Here is a 14,491-nt window from a genome sequence, read left to right as displayed (position 1 = left end):
GTAAGCATCCATTGATGTGAAACGCGTTAGCTACTGCTCTTTGTATTGTCCCCATAGAGGTGACTGCATGTTGGATTTTTAAAGTTTAATAATAAAGATGCCTTTTTCGGAGTGCGGCAGTCCAGGATCTTTTCGTCTCCATAGACTTGCGCAGAGCCTGCACCTGAATCCAGTTTTACAGGGTGGGAGCAACTACATGAGGTCCGGAGGCTTGGTGAGCGGCATTTCCCTTTTCAGGATAAATACACACTGTAACGAGCCCCTTTGCTCGCTCGGTTCCACTCTCCCGACACTCCTCTGCTGCTATAGAATCAGATTGCAGATCGCAACATCTGATTGCTCGGTCATCCAATGCTCCGGGATTAGAACTACAGCTATGTGCCGTTCTAACCCAGTTGTGATAGCTCAGAACAAACACCAGGCAGGCTGTATGTAAGTTCAACCAGGAATCTCTTTTATTCAAAAATACAGGCTCTTTTATAACCTAACAGTGGAGGTGCATACCTCCGGCTCATATTACTCTGAACGTACACCTGTAACCTAATTAACCTAATTAACATGGGCTAATTAACTAATCCCTTTAGACAGCCTAGATGACTCAGACATGACCTTTAGGCCAGACTGGCCGTCTTTAGCTTAGAACCCCCAATCAACATTATCACAATAGCAGAGTTAATTAACACAAACAACAATAGGGATCTAATGACTCTTAGATCCCATACTAGAGACTTATTTACAATACACATTTTAGCAGACAACAGACAGGTAGCTGGAATTGAGGACACTAGCATTTAACAGTAGGAGTCCCAATGGTATGAATCAGTCACTATTCCAATATGGCAAATCCAGGGTCCCCAGAGTTTGTGTGTCCTGGGGGACCAGGACCCGAATCCACAGTAATACCACCTCAAGGGTCCCCAGGCATACAGCTCACAAAGAGCACCGTTCCCCCAAATGCCAGGGCCCACGATCGATCGGCAAGAGGCTAGCATTCAGTCCCCTCCAAAAGTCTCTCTCCCGGCTAGGTCTGTCACATTTCTCCCCTTTCAGCAGGAGACTAACACAGGAGGAGACCCCAGACGGGTTGACTCCGAAGTTAGTCAGTAGTTCCAGTCCTCTAATGCCTGTACCCACACAGTACCCCAAACAAATTGTTCCAAACAAAGCATTACTCACCCAGCCAACCTCTGCCTCTCCCAGAGAACATACCTGCCACTGGGGAGAGGCCTGGACTGGCCCTTCTCCCTGGAGTCCTTTCTGCCGCTGGAGAGAAGACAGGGTGTCTGGGGTCATATGCATCGCATAGTAGCCCATTATGTGTCACTTACCTGAAAACGAAGCCTGCAATGTCACCGCTGTCCCCACTAGCAGTGAGCAACCATCTTCACCCCTCTTCCTTCCGGGGGCCGCGAACTCCGGCTCTGTGACTGGCTGCAGTAGTGTGACGTCACTCCCGCGCATGCGCGTTGGAGCCGCCAGTCATGGCATGACCCCAATTAGAAACGGCACGATGTGCCCTTTCTAAAGTGTGCATGCGTAGATGACTATGGCGCATGCGCCAATGACTATGGAGCATGCGCCGTAGTCATCGGCGCAAGACTTTTTGGTAAATATCTCCTAAACCATGGAAAGTAGAACACTATATTTACCTGAACAAATCACCCTGCTATATGATATTGACATTTCATGCCAATATAACTTTTATCTTTATGGCAGCTGTGAACCTCAAAAGGTGTTATTTCAACTACTGTTGTTGTGACAGAATGGCAAATCACATGTGTGCTATTTGAGTCTCTGCACGATCCATCCCTGCCAACTCCCTTGGTATATTGGGGCCCTCAATCCAAGGAGCCACACAGAGGGTGAAGAATTGGCAGATTGTCTGGTTTTTATTGGTGTATTGACATCCAGCTGTGTTTCTCCATGCCTACATTGTTTTGGAATAAAAACATTATTACTAGAAACAACATGTTCTAGTGCAAAACCATCTCATACTCAGGTATCTGTTGACAGCTCCGATGCTGTAAAGTGACCTCTGGCACACATGGAGGAGGGTACATACTGATGTCACCACGCTGGTTCACTAGGAGGACGGGCTTCCGATTGTATCTGCCGTCCGGCACCGTTTTTTTATCATGCGAGTTTTCAACCTATTTGATGTAAGTGCAATACTTCTCTTTTTTTTTTAAATAAATTACTAGACTGTATTACGCTATGGTCAGTTTTTTCCTTCTGGGTCATTTGCTGTAAATACGGACACGGATTTTATAGGGGGAGATCCACAGCCATCCAGCCTGCCTGTCGGGGTTTCCGATCTGGTCATCAATTGCAAGCTCTAGGCTGTGGCTGGGTTATAGCCAAACGCCCTTTGTGCTTGCCATCTGGTAAGCAGATCTTTATTACGGTGATTGGGCCCTTTTCTCTAGTTTGAAGTCACTGTGGTGCCATTATGAAGAGGCTTCATTTTCTTTAATATGGACTACTAATATGGTTTATTCATTTTACATTTTTTTTTTTTTTTTATTGGGACTTTTAGCACAGCTTCTTTCTTTTTTCTTAGTCCATCTATTGTGTTTATCCCACATCAAGCTGCTGCTTTCACAAAATTTTTTTATATGTTATATTTATGTTATTTTTTGATATAATTTACATCAATCCTAGCGCGGTTTTCTTCTTTTTTTGTTCCGTATGGATGTGCTAGAGTGAGGATTTTGTAAGGGAAACTACCAGTGCAGGTAAATTTTGGCAGGCCTATGCTTCAGGCTAGGCCTGCTTGTTTTGATCTGGGGGGGAAGGGAGTGGTTAGTGCAGCAGTGGGTGTGAGCACCTGTGCTTTAGTTCTGAGGCGCCTCCCCTGCTTCCAGGAAGAATGATCTGGAAGAGGGGCAGGGCCTAGGACTGGAGTGGCAGGCAACTCATGTGAGGAGCTCTGACCAATCCCCAACTGGAATTGGCAGGGGGCAGACCTCCCATATAAGCTGGGGTAACAGCCCACTGTGGGAGGAGTTGTTGGCCGGAAGACGTGGAGAATGGAGTACTAGGCAGCAGCAGGGGCCCCATCCCCATCTGGGGGGGGGGGGGGGTGTGAGGCCTAGCGGAGCAGCCCGGGAGAGCTGGGAGGGAGCTTCATCTTACACGGTCATGGATGAAGTGTTCTAGAACAGAGGGGCTGGAGAAGCTGCCGGAACGTATGTCCAGTTAAAGCTCTCCATCATGGATTCGGGGCAGGAGAAGGTCGGTGAGTGGACCACAGTGGAGTTCTGGATGAGGCATGCCAGGGGAGCTGGGTCCGAGGCCAGAGAGACTGTGGGGAGAGTGTCAAATCGATGCGGCCTGAGGGCGCAGGATTTGCAGGCCAGATTAGCTGGGAGCAGTAGTCAACCAATCAGCACATGCTACTAAATTACTAGGCTGTCGGGAGAGGTACTGCAGACCTCTGGCCTACTAACAGTGCAACCAATTTTAGCCAGCAACTGAGACTGTTCAGAGTAGGGTTGCCACCTTTTCTTCAAGTCAAACCCGAACACTTTAGCGACACACAGCAATTTTTTTTGTAGAATAAACTATACATATATTTTGCTATTAAATAACATTTCTAATCATATGGAGTTAATAAGAAGAGTCCTCTACATCAGAGTCCACATAGTTCCCCTTTTATATCTGAACTAGCAGAGTTCCCTTTCACTGTAAGGGGGGACTCTGCAGACTCTGATGTAAGAGAGAACTCTGGGGACTCTAACATAAGGGATGCTCTGGGAACCCTGATTTAAAGGGGAACACTGAGAACTCTGATGTACAGAGAGGACTCTGAAGGGGGAACACTGTGGCCTTTGGTGTAAAGGGGAACTCTGATGTAAGGCGTGCTCTGAGAACCCTGTATTACCTTAGTGTACTCACTCAAAGGCAGAAGATAGAAGGGGGGAGACTACAGTCACAGACAGAGATGGATGATGAGCTCACTCACCCCCTGGCAGTCAGCACCTCTCAGATGTATCTGAGGCTACTTTCCTTTTTTAAGGAGTGTGGGCAGACACAGAGGGGTAGGGCCAGGAGGTGCAGATCCAGCCCTCTCTCCTCTCCTGTCTGTGTGTGTGTTTGGGGGGGGGGGGGTTGTTAGTGTTGGCTTAAAAGAGAGTGTAACAGACACTCTCAGCTTAGACAACTGCAGGCAGCAACCCTGCTGGGAAGCCATAGTCCAGTCTGAATAATGTGTCCGGCTTTCAGGCAGTCTGAAACCCGGACAAATGATTCCAAACCCGAACTGTCCGGGTGAATCCCGGACAGGTGGCAACCCTAGTTCAGAGTGGTCTCTTTTGTCAAAAGAGGATGATGTGACAGGAAGAGTAATGATCTACGGTGGAAGTTTGTGCAGGAGGGTGGAAGTCCTGGGAGCAAGAGTCTGCAGGAGATACGCAGTGGAGGAGATATAGTCTGCATGGTGGTATGTAGGGGAAGCGCCTGTAGATATTATGTGCACATCAGTACTTGATGGCTCAACCTTTCATTCTAATTCTTAAATATGACGGCAAAGCAATTGTTCTATGGGCATCCCATATTTCCTTTCCCCCAACCAAGTTATATTCCCCCAATAAACAAAACAAAAACAACACAAATGACTGTTCATTGTCTCAGAAGTGATAGGTGGAGGTCTGGCAGCAGGGTGACATGGCGGATTTAGATTGACTGGACTGGTACTATTCCGCATAAAGCCCAACTCCAGTCCAAACTTTTATGGTAACTTTTTCTCTTATTCCCTGTCCTGCTTTCACAAGCACGAGATCTGAGATCAAATGATCCCAATGGGGTCACAGGCAATGATAAGAACTTCACAGATAAATACACAAAGCTAAAAAAAAAGTGTTTTTGGCTGGGGCTGGCCATTGACTCTTCTTTTTCAAAGTGAGATATTCTTTGGAGGACATACAGTATAAAAAAAGAACCCAGAGTTGCCCTTTAAAGCTGAACTCCAGGAATAATCTTTTCATTCAATTGATTTTTATTATTTTTGAAAGCAGTAAGTACAGAGCTATTTATAGACAATATAGAGGTACCATGGTAGCAATTGAGGGGAGCTAATTCTCATAAGTCTAATGCCGCGTACTCACGATCGGACTTTTCGACCGGACTGGTTCCGACGGACTATACGACGGACTTCCAACAGACTTTCCGAATGAACGGACTTGCCTACACACGATCACACCAAAGTCTGACGGATTCGTACGTGATGACGTACGACCGGACTAAAATAAGGAAGTTGATGGCCAGTAGCCAATAGCTGCCCTAGCATCGGTTTTCGTCCGTCGGACTAGCATACAGACGAGCGGACTTTTCGATAGGAACTGGGTCCGGCGGAGTTCCGACGTAAAGATTTGAAACATGTTCCAAATCTAAAGTCCGTCAGATTTTCAACCGAAAAAGTCCGCTGCAGGTCCGATGAAGCCCACACACGGTCAAATTGTCCGCCGGACTCGGTCTGTCAGACCAGTCTGGTCGAACAATCCGCTTGTGTGTACGTGGCATAGGAATCAGCAGTCAAAATCTGATTGCCTAAATTTTGAGACCCATGGATCCCAGGTTTTGTGGAAATTGCAAATTGTATCGGTAAGTTTTCCAGTTAACTTGTCATTAGTAAGCATCCAATGAACTTTGGATTTCACTGCCGCTAAAGAATGAGAATCCGACAGCTAAGCTTTAGCTATAATTTGTTTAGTAAAAATTTTAAAATGTGAGTTGTTAATTTAAATCAACGTTTGAAGAGCCTATCTGCATTCAAGCTGAGCAGCGCCTCTCCAGGAAGCATTGGGATATCAACTCCGAAAAGAACTTATCGTAGACCCAGTAAATAGTTTTCAACATTTTTTTTCAAATAAATATGTGAAAAGTGTGGCGTGCATTTGTATTCAGACCCCCTGAGTCAATACTTTGTAGAACAACCTTTCATTGCAATTACAGCTACAAGTCTTTTTGGGGATGTCTCTACCAGCTTTGCACATCTAGAGAGTGACATTTTTGCCCATTTTTCTTTGCAAAATAGCTCAAGCTGTCAGATTGGATGGAGAGCGTCTGAACAGAAATTTTCAAATCTTGCCACAGATTCTCAATTGGATTTAGGTCTGGACTTTGACTGGGTCATTCTAACACATGCATATGCTTTGATCCAAACCATTCCATTGTAGCTCTGGCTGTATGTTTAGGGTCATTGTCCTGCTAGAAGGTGAACCTCCGTCCCAGTTTCAAGTCTTTTGCAGACTCTAATGCCGCGTACACACGAGCAGAATGTCCGACAGAAAAAGTCAGACGGAAGTTTTTCGTCGTCTATTCCGATTGTGTGTATGCCTCATCGGACTTCTTTTTTCGAAAATTCTGACGGACCAAAAAATGGAACATGTTCTAAATATTTCCGACGGAACCAATTTCTATCGGGAAAACCGATCGATCTTCTGTATGCTGTTCCAACGGACCAAAAACGACGCATGCTGTTGTTGAGCAAGTACAAGACGGAAGCTATTGGCTACTGGCTATTGAAATTCTTTTTTCTAGTCCCGTCGTAAGTGTTGTAAGTCACTGCATTCTGGACGGTCGGACAGTGTGTAGGCAAGACCACTTGAATGTAATTCCGTCTAAGTTCCGTCAGAGAAACCTTCAGAGTTTATTCCGACGGCAAAACCGCTCGTGTGTACACGACATGTACATGGCTCCATCCATCTTTCCATCAACTCTGATCAGCTTCCCTGTCCCTGCTCAAGAAAAGCATCCCCACAACATGATGCTGCCACCGCCATGTTTCACGGTGGGGATGGTGTGTTCAGGGATATGCAGTGTTAGTTTTCTGCCACACATAGCTTTTTGCTTTTAGGCCAAAAAGTTCAATTTTGGTCTCATCTGACCAGAGCACCTTCTTCCACATCTTTGCTGTGTCCCCCACATGGCTTCTTGCAAACTAATTTATAATGATATAATTGTGGCTGTGTACATACCTCCACAGGTTAATTCTAAGCTGGCTCTGGAGGAATTATATGATGCTATTAACCCCTTCCCGCCGAACGTACGCAGATGTGCGTACTCGGCTTTCCGGGGTTATACTGTGATGATGCCCGCAGCTGCAAGCATTGTGGCTGGCGATTTTAACCATGTGGAGCTAGAAATGGTTCTTCCTAAATTTTATAAGAATGTGCACTTTCCAACAATTGAGAACAATATTTTAGATCAGGTATATACAAATGTTTCTAGTGCATATAAAGCTACTTTGTTTCCACATCTTGGTCGATCAGATCATACCTCTTTAATTATGATCCCATGTTTTAAGCCTCTTGTTTGCAGAACAAAACCAGATATTAAGACTATACAGGTTTGGAGCGAGGAGTCAAATTCACTCCTGTAAGAGTGCTTTGAATCAACTGATTGGAATATATTTGCACAGGATGCAGGACTATGCTTCACCTGTTCTAGCTTATATTCGCTTTTGTATGGAGATGTTCCTAGTTACAAAAACTATTAAAGTGGTGTTCCGGCCGAAATTATACTTTTTAAATAAAAATACCCCTATAATACACAAGCTTAATGTATTCTAGTAAAGTTAGTCTGTAAACAAAGGTCTGTTTTGTTAGTTTATAGCAGTAGTTTGTTATTTTATAAACTTACAGCAGGCTGTGGCCATCTTTAGTCTGGGCATCTGAAGCCAGACTGTATTTCTTCCTGGATCTCATCCTTGCAGATCTCGCACATGCTCAGTGCAGCACAAGCAGTGTAATAGGTTTCAGGTCAGGTTTCCATAGCAAGGTCAGTGTCAGGGGAAGTTTCCGCCCCTTCCCAGAAGGCATTGCAAACAGGAAATGATGCGATGGGCCGCGGCCAGGGAGGAGGAAGTGAAAAATGAATACAGCAGCTATACAGTAAGTGCTGAGAAAAAATTTTTTAAAATATCCAATTCGTTTACAGTGCACAGTTTAGTGAGGGATGCTGAAGAGTTGTAAAAGTGGGTGGAACTCCACTTTAAGGTATTCCCAAACCAAAAGCCTTGGTTGGATGGTAAAGTAAGGGCCCAGCTTAGAGCAAGGGATGTGGCCTTTAGATCGGGCGACCCTATTGCCGCGTACACACGAGCGGACTTTACGGCAGACTTTGTTCGGCGTACTTTTCAACGGACTTTTCGCCTACACACAATCAACCAAAGTCCGATGGATTCGTACGTGATGACGTACGACCGGACTAAAATAAGGAAGTTCATAGCCAGTAGCCAATAGCTGCCCTAGCGTCGGTTTTAGTCCGTCGGACTAGCATACAGACGAGCGGACTTTTCGAATGGACTCCAGTCTGTCAGATAGATTTGAAACATGATTCAAATCTAAGTCCGTCAAACTTTAGAGAAAAAAAAGTCAGCTGGAGCCCACACACCATCGAATTGTCCAACGGACTCCGGTACACCGGACCAAGTATGCCGGAAAGTCCGCTCGTGTGTACGCGCCATTAGGCTTATAGGAAAGCTCGGAATGAATTAAAGAAAGGCATTAAGGAGGCTAAGCGTAGATATAAACAGCGCCTTGAATCTTATTTTGAAAATCAAAATTCTTGTATCATGTGGAAGGGGATTAACCACTTGCTGCCCGTTCACCGTCATATGACGGCGGGACGGTGCAGATGTTATCCTGGGCCTCCATCATATGACGTGACGGCCTCCCAGGCCCCCCAGGGGGGCCCGCGAGCCTGCCGCGTAATTTGGGTCCCGGTGCGCGTGCCCGGGGGCTGCGATGTCCACCGGGCACCCGCGATGTCCGCCGGGCACCCGTGATTTCCGCCGGGCACCCGCGATTGCCCAGTAACTGAGCAGGACCGTGGATCTGTGTCCTGTCAGAGGAGAGGAGACCAATGGCGTGTTCCTTGTACAGAGGAACACCGATCGGTCTCCTCCCCTTGTGAGTCCCCTCCCCCCCACAGTTAGAATCATTCATCCGGGAAGATAATTAACCCCTACAGCGCCCCCTCCTGGTTAACCCCTTCATTGCCAGCCACATTTATACAGTAATTAATGCATTTTTATAACACGGATTGCTGTATAAATGTGAATGGTCCCAAAAATGTGTCAAAAGTGTCCGATGTGCTCGCCGCAATATCGCGGTCACGATAAAAATCGCAGATCGCCGCCATTACTAGTTAAAAATAAAAATGCTATAAACCTGCCCTAACGGGCCGGGCAAGGAGAGCATTAATCAGAGAAGCAGCCAAGATAAGATAAGATATACTTTATTGTTATTGTATACATACATACAACAAAATGTTTCCGGATACTCTCTTTACAGCAGCAATAAAACATTTCTCAACAAAACCACGCATACATACTCCTAGCATACATTACTCTTAGCAATGCGATGAACAAAATTCTTTATGAAGGTATTGAAACAAATTTGGAGTAGAATGTATATAAGTGAGAGCTATTCCTATAGCTCCAAAGTCTAAATGGCTCTTGGGACTCCACAGCAGGGATAAATGAGCTGTTTTTGAGGTAAGACAGTAAAGAGAGGTGTGGTGAAATATGGCAGCCAGAGTGGATTTCCAAACTCTAAAGCTATAATAGGGTTGTGTATTGTAGGTGGATCTTTCGAGAGAAGCCATATGTATGTTGCATATTTTTAAAGTGGACCTTTACCATTACTGCTCATCTGCCCAAAACGAAAACAACAACAACACATGCAATTGTGCACAGGCTTTGTCCAGCTTGGAAAATCTTGCAGCAAATGGTCACTGATCATCTACAAAGAAATGAGATAGAGTATCTAGTGTGTGAGCTACTAACTCCTGTATGAATACAGGTTTAAGGATCTACTGCCCTCTACTGTTAGCTGCTAATATCAGTGTTATGTATAATTATGTAATAGCACTTCCTGTCTCTGGGGGGATGGCAATAAAACCCCAGAAGGAGGAAGTGGAGAGAGAAAGAGGAGCTGACACCCCATGTCCACATACATGAACTGCATTACTGCAATACTGTATTTTATCCCGGCCAGAAGGAGAAACTAATAGGTAATTTTCCTGTGAATGACAGACGAGTCTCTGTCCTATTGTTATTATCTTAAAGTGGAGTTCCACCCACTTTTACAACTCTTCAGCATCCCTCACTAAACTGTGCACTGTAAACGAATTGGATATATATATTTTTTTTTCTCAGCACCTACTGTATATCTGCTGTATTCATTTTTCACTTCCTCCTCCCTGGCCGCGGCCCATCGCATCATTTCCTGTTTGCAATGCCTTCTGGGAAGGGGCGGCAACTTCCTCTGACACTTCCGTTGCTATGGAAACCTGACCTGAAACCTATTACACTGCTTGTGCTGTACTGAGCATGTGCGAGATCTGCAAGGATGAGATCCAGGAAGAAATACAGTCTGGCTTCAGATGCCCAGACTTAAGATGGCCACAGTCTGCTGTAAGTTTATAAAATAACAAACTACGGCTATAAACTAACAAAACAGACCTTAGTTTACAGACTAACTTTACTAGAATACATTAGGCTTGTGTATGATAGGGGTATTTTTATTTAAAAAATATAATTTCGGCCGGATCACCACTTTAAATGCACAGTGCTAGATCTGTGCTACTGTATGTGTGTAGTGGTCACATTTCAGTATATTTGTTAGTGTACCTATTTATTTCAATGATGTTTATATGCAGCTCCTGTTATTTTAGTTAACTCTATGCCTTCTGGTCTGGGATTCTATAGCTAATTTTAGCTTAGGACTTGACAGCCACATCTTTTAGTTAGAGGTCCGGTTGCATGTCCAATTAAAAGCTACTAGGGAGGGACAAAAGTGCAGAGTAGATGCTGAGGCTGACTTTGAGTTTCAGTGCCACACCATAGTTTCTGCATGTGAGAAGCTGCGTTCCAGGCTGGTCTGACAGCAGTTGGAGGATCTCCAACTGCTGTCAAACCAGCCTGGAAAGCAGTTGGAGGATCTCCTCATTGCTTTTGATCTTATCTTCAGGTCTCTGACGCAATGACGGACGCCACATCATGATCATCCTCAGGGGCCCCTGCAACTGAACTTTGCTGCAGCATTCATATGAAGGTATCGCTATTAATAACTATACATACCCAGGTACTGTATACAGCATGTGTACAATTCCTCCAGGACTCCTACCAGGCCCTTTGTTGGTAATATCTATTTGTACATTTAATGCTCTGTACTGTTATTAAAGGGGTTGTAAAGGTATACATTTTTTCACCTTAATGCATTCTATGCATTAAGGTGAAAAAACTTTTGAAAATACCGCCGCCCCCAGCCCCCCCCGTTTTACTTACCTGACACCTCGAAACTCAGCCGCTCGCTCCCGACCTCTATTCAGCCGATCAGCCTGGTCGCTGATTGGCTATAGTGGATGGATTGAAAGCAGCGCAGCCATTGGCTCGCGCTGCTGTCAATCACAGCCAATGACGCGGCGCGCCGGGGGCGGGGCCGAGTGATACAGCGAGCGGCTATAGCCGCCGGCTGTATCACGGGAGCGCGCCCGCAATAACTAACCACCATGCGAGGGAGCTCGCATTAAAGGTGGTTAGTTATTGCGGGGAGGAGCTGAGACAGCCGCCGAGGGACCCCAGAAGAGCAGATTCGGGGCCACTCTGTGCAGAACGAGCTGCACAGTGAAGGTAAATATAACATGTTTGTTATTTAAAAAAAAAAAAAAATTTACCTTTACATCCCCTTTAATCTTTTCTTATATAGAGCTTTTATTTTTTCTATACTGTGTGCATCTACAGTGCCTTGAAAAAGTATTCATACCCCTTGAAATTTTCCACATTTTGTCATGTTACATCCAAAAACGTAAACGTATTTTATTGGGATTTTATGTGATAGACCAACACAAAGTGGCACATAAATGTGAAGTGGAAAGAAAATGATAAATGGTTTTAAATTTTTTTTACAAATAAATATTTGAAAAGTGTGGCGTGCATTTGTGTTCAGCCCCCATTACTCTGATACCCCTAACTAAAATCTCATGGAACCAATTGCCTTCAGAAGTCACCTAATTAGTAAATAAAGTAAACCTGCGTGTAATGTAATCTCAGTATAAATACAGATGTTCTGTAAAGCCTTCAGAGGTTTGTTAGAGAACCTTAGTGAACAAACAACATCATGAAGGACAAGGAACACACCAGACAGGTCAGGGATAAAGTTGTGGAGAAGTTTAAAGCAGGGGTAGGTTATAAAAAAATATCCCAAACTTTGAACATCTAAAGGAGCACTGTTCAATCCATCATCGGAAAATGGAAAGAGTATGGTACATCCTGCCCCCCCCCCATGTGAGTGAGCATGGGGGTTCATATTATATAGTTTTGGTAAATTTAAAGTTGATTATAAAATGTATAGTGACCCTAACCAGGAAATCCATACATACGTACCTATTTAGGTGTGTTAGGTATCTACAGCTGGAGATTGCTCTGCTATTGTGCCTAACCTTGTACCATGTTATGTATACTGTATGGACCCAATAGAAAAAAAAAAAAAAAGATAAAAGAAAAATATGCTACAGGGCAAACGGTGATCTCAATATAAGCACGTTTTGACCATTTAACAGTATCTTTATTTATTAAATCAAAAAATCAGACCCAAACCAGAGGAGGCTGTTAACTGTGCATTGCATACACTTTTCCATAATTGCAGGCACCCGCAACATGTGCATGCAGGATTATTGAGAACAAAGTTTAGGCTTCATTCACACTTGTACGGCTCCAAAGTTGCGGCGAATTTGGAGTGGAACTTTGATGCAGCTTTGGATGAGTGCAACTTGGATACGACTTTGGCTTTGACCAGTGATAATGGACAACCGTTACACAACTGTTGCATTGTATAACATTCAGGTACGACTTTCATGCAACTTTTGAGGGTTAACAATGAAGTCTATGGCCCTCAAGTTGCATGAAAGTCGGACCTGAATGTTGTAGTGCAAGAACTACTTTGAAGTCGCTGCAACCTTACATACTGTCTATGAATGGTTATCATTGGAAAACATGGGAAATGACTTGTCATGCAACTTTAATGTCCAAAGTTGAATGACAAATCACACAAGTGTGAATGGAGCCTTAAAGTCCTTTCACACATGCGGACCGTTCAGGTCCACCTGTCGGTTTTCCAGGTGGATCTGAACGGACGCTCCATTCACCTCTATGGAGCAAATGATGTCAGCGGTGACATGTCCGCTGACATCCAATCCGCTCTAATCCGGTAAATGCAGACGGATGGAAACCCTATTTTCCATGGCGGATCGCATCAGATGAAAACGGACAGGAGGTCCACTTACATCCGATCCCCCATAGAGGACAGCGGGGCTCTGACAGCTCCGTCCCCGCACAGTGAGCGGAGACGGACCTGTCATCCGCTGGCTCAGCGGGGATCAACAGAGCGATCTCTGCTGAGCAAGCGAAGTCCATCAAAACAGACAGATGTGTGTGAAAGGGGCCTAATGAGAGCAATATGTATTCTGTTGTGGAAATGCATACTTCACTGGGATGTAGAACTAATACTGTATTTAATGAAGAACTGCAGTCTGCTCACATAATTTGTAATAAAAACATCTTTGCCATTCTGAAGCTTCCCTCCAACCACTTTACATATTATTTTATATATACTGTGATTCGGTACTTGGCAAATATGCTGCAGAAATCTCCCTCTGGCTGCATCCATTTTAACTGTGGGCAGCTGAAGCTGCTGCCTGTTCACTTCCTGGATTTACACAGAGGCTCGCCTCCAGCTCTGCAGCTCTCATTGGCCCTCTTATGACTCACCCCCTCCCTTCCTGGCAAACTCTCATGAGAGCGGGAGCTGTGTATGATGTCATAAGCCTAGGCTTTTTACCAGACAAGAAACAGGAAGTGGGCTGTATAAGGTATTTATTGGCAGAAAAAAAAATGTTTTATCATCGAAAGTTAAAAGAACAAGGGCAGAAGATTTAATAGATGGAAAGATGAAAAAAGGACTGAAGTTTCACTTTAATGTGTCCACCAAAAAAGTCCATCCTATCAGAACTCTCCCTGATGTGTCTTAGTATCTCGCTTTGTGTCTCCCAGGTTAAGCCCAATGCTGGCTATCATCAGTGAGGTTACAGTATGCCCTACCTGTTCCTCCTTGTGGAGGAATGTGCATGATGAGTGGAGGAAGATGAGTGTGTGATTATACTCATCTCCTGCATTACCCTTATCCCACCACTAGGGGAGTGTACCATTCTGATTTTCCAATGCCGCTAGCTGTTTATTCTAATGGCTTAAAAATTGAAAAGTTAATTTCATTACCGCTGGGTTTGTTATTTTTTGCTAAACAAACAAAAAAAGACAAAAAAAAAAAAAAGTTTTCATAGTTTGTTATAAAATTTTGCAAACAGGTAATTTTTCTCCTGAAAAAAGGGGGAAACCTTGTGCTGCACAATACTCAATAAATATGTTATACGGAAAGCAGCTCCCCAAAACAATGAACGAATCACTGTGCATTTGGACAAAAAAAAAGTA

At 44.4% G+C, this 14,491-nt stretch overlaps 1 pseudogene; it reads left to right on the top strand.

The window, feature by feature from the left end:
• The first annotated feature begins 14,076 nt into the window (after positions 1-14,076).
• On the top strand, positions 14,077-14,217 carry LOC141135759 (U8 small nucleolar RNA; annotated as a pseudogene).
• Positions 14,218-14,491: the final 274 nt, after the last annotated feature.

This window comes from Aquarana catesbeiana, linkage group LG03 (assembly GCF_042186555.1).
Source record: "Aquarana catesbeiana isolate 2022-GZ linkage group LG03, ASM4218655v1, whole genome shotgun sequence".
Lineage (NCBI taxonomy): Eukaryota > Metazoa > Chordata > Amphibia > Anura > Ranidae > Aquarana > Aquarana catesbeiana.
Note: the sequence above shows the minus strand (reverse complement) of the source record. Positions and strands in the feature narration are given on the sequence as shown.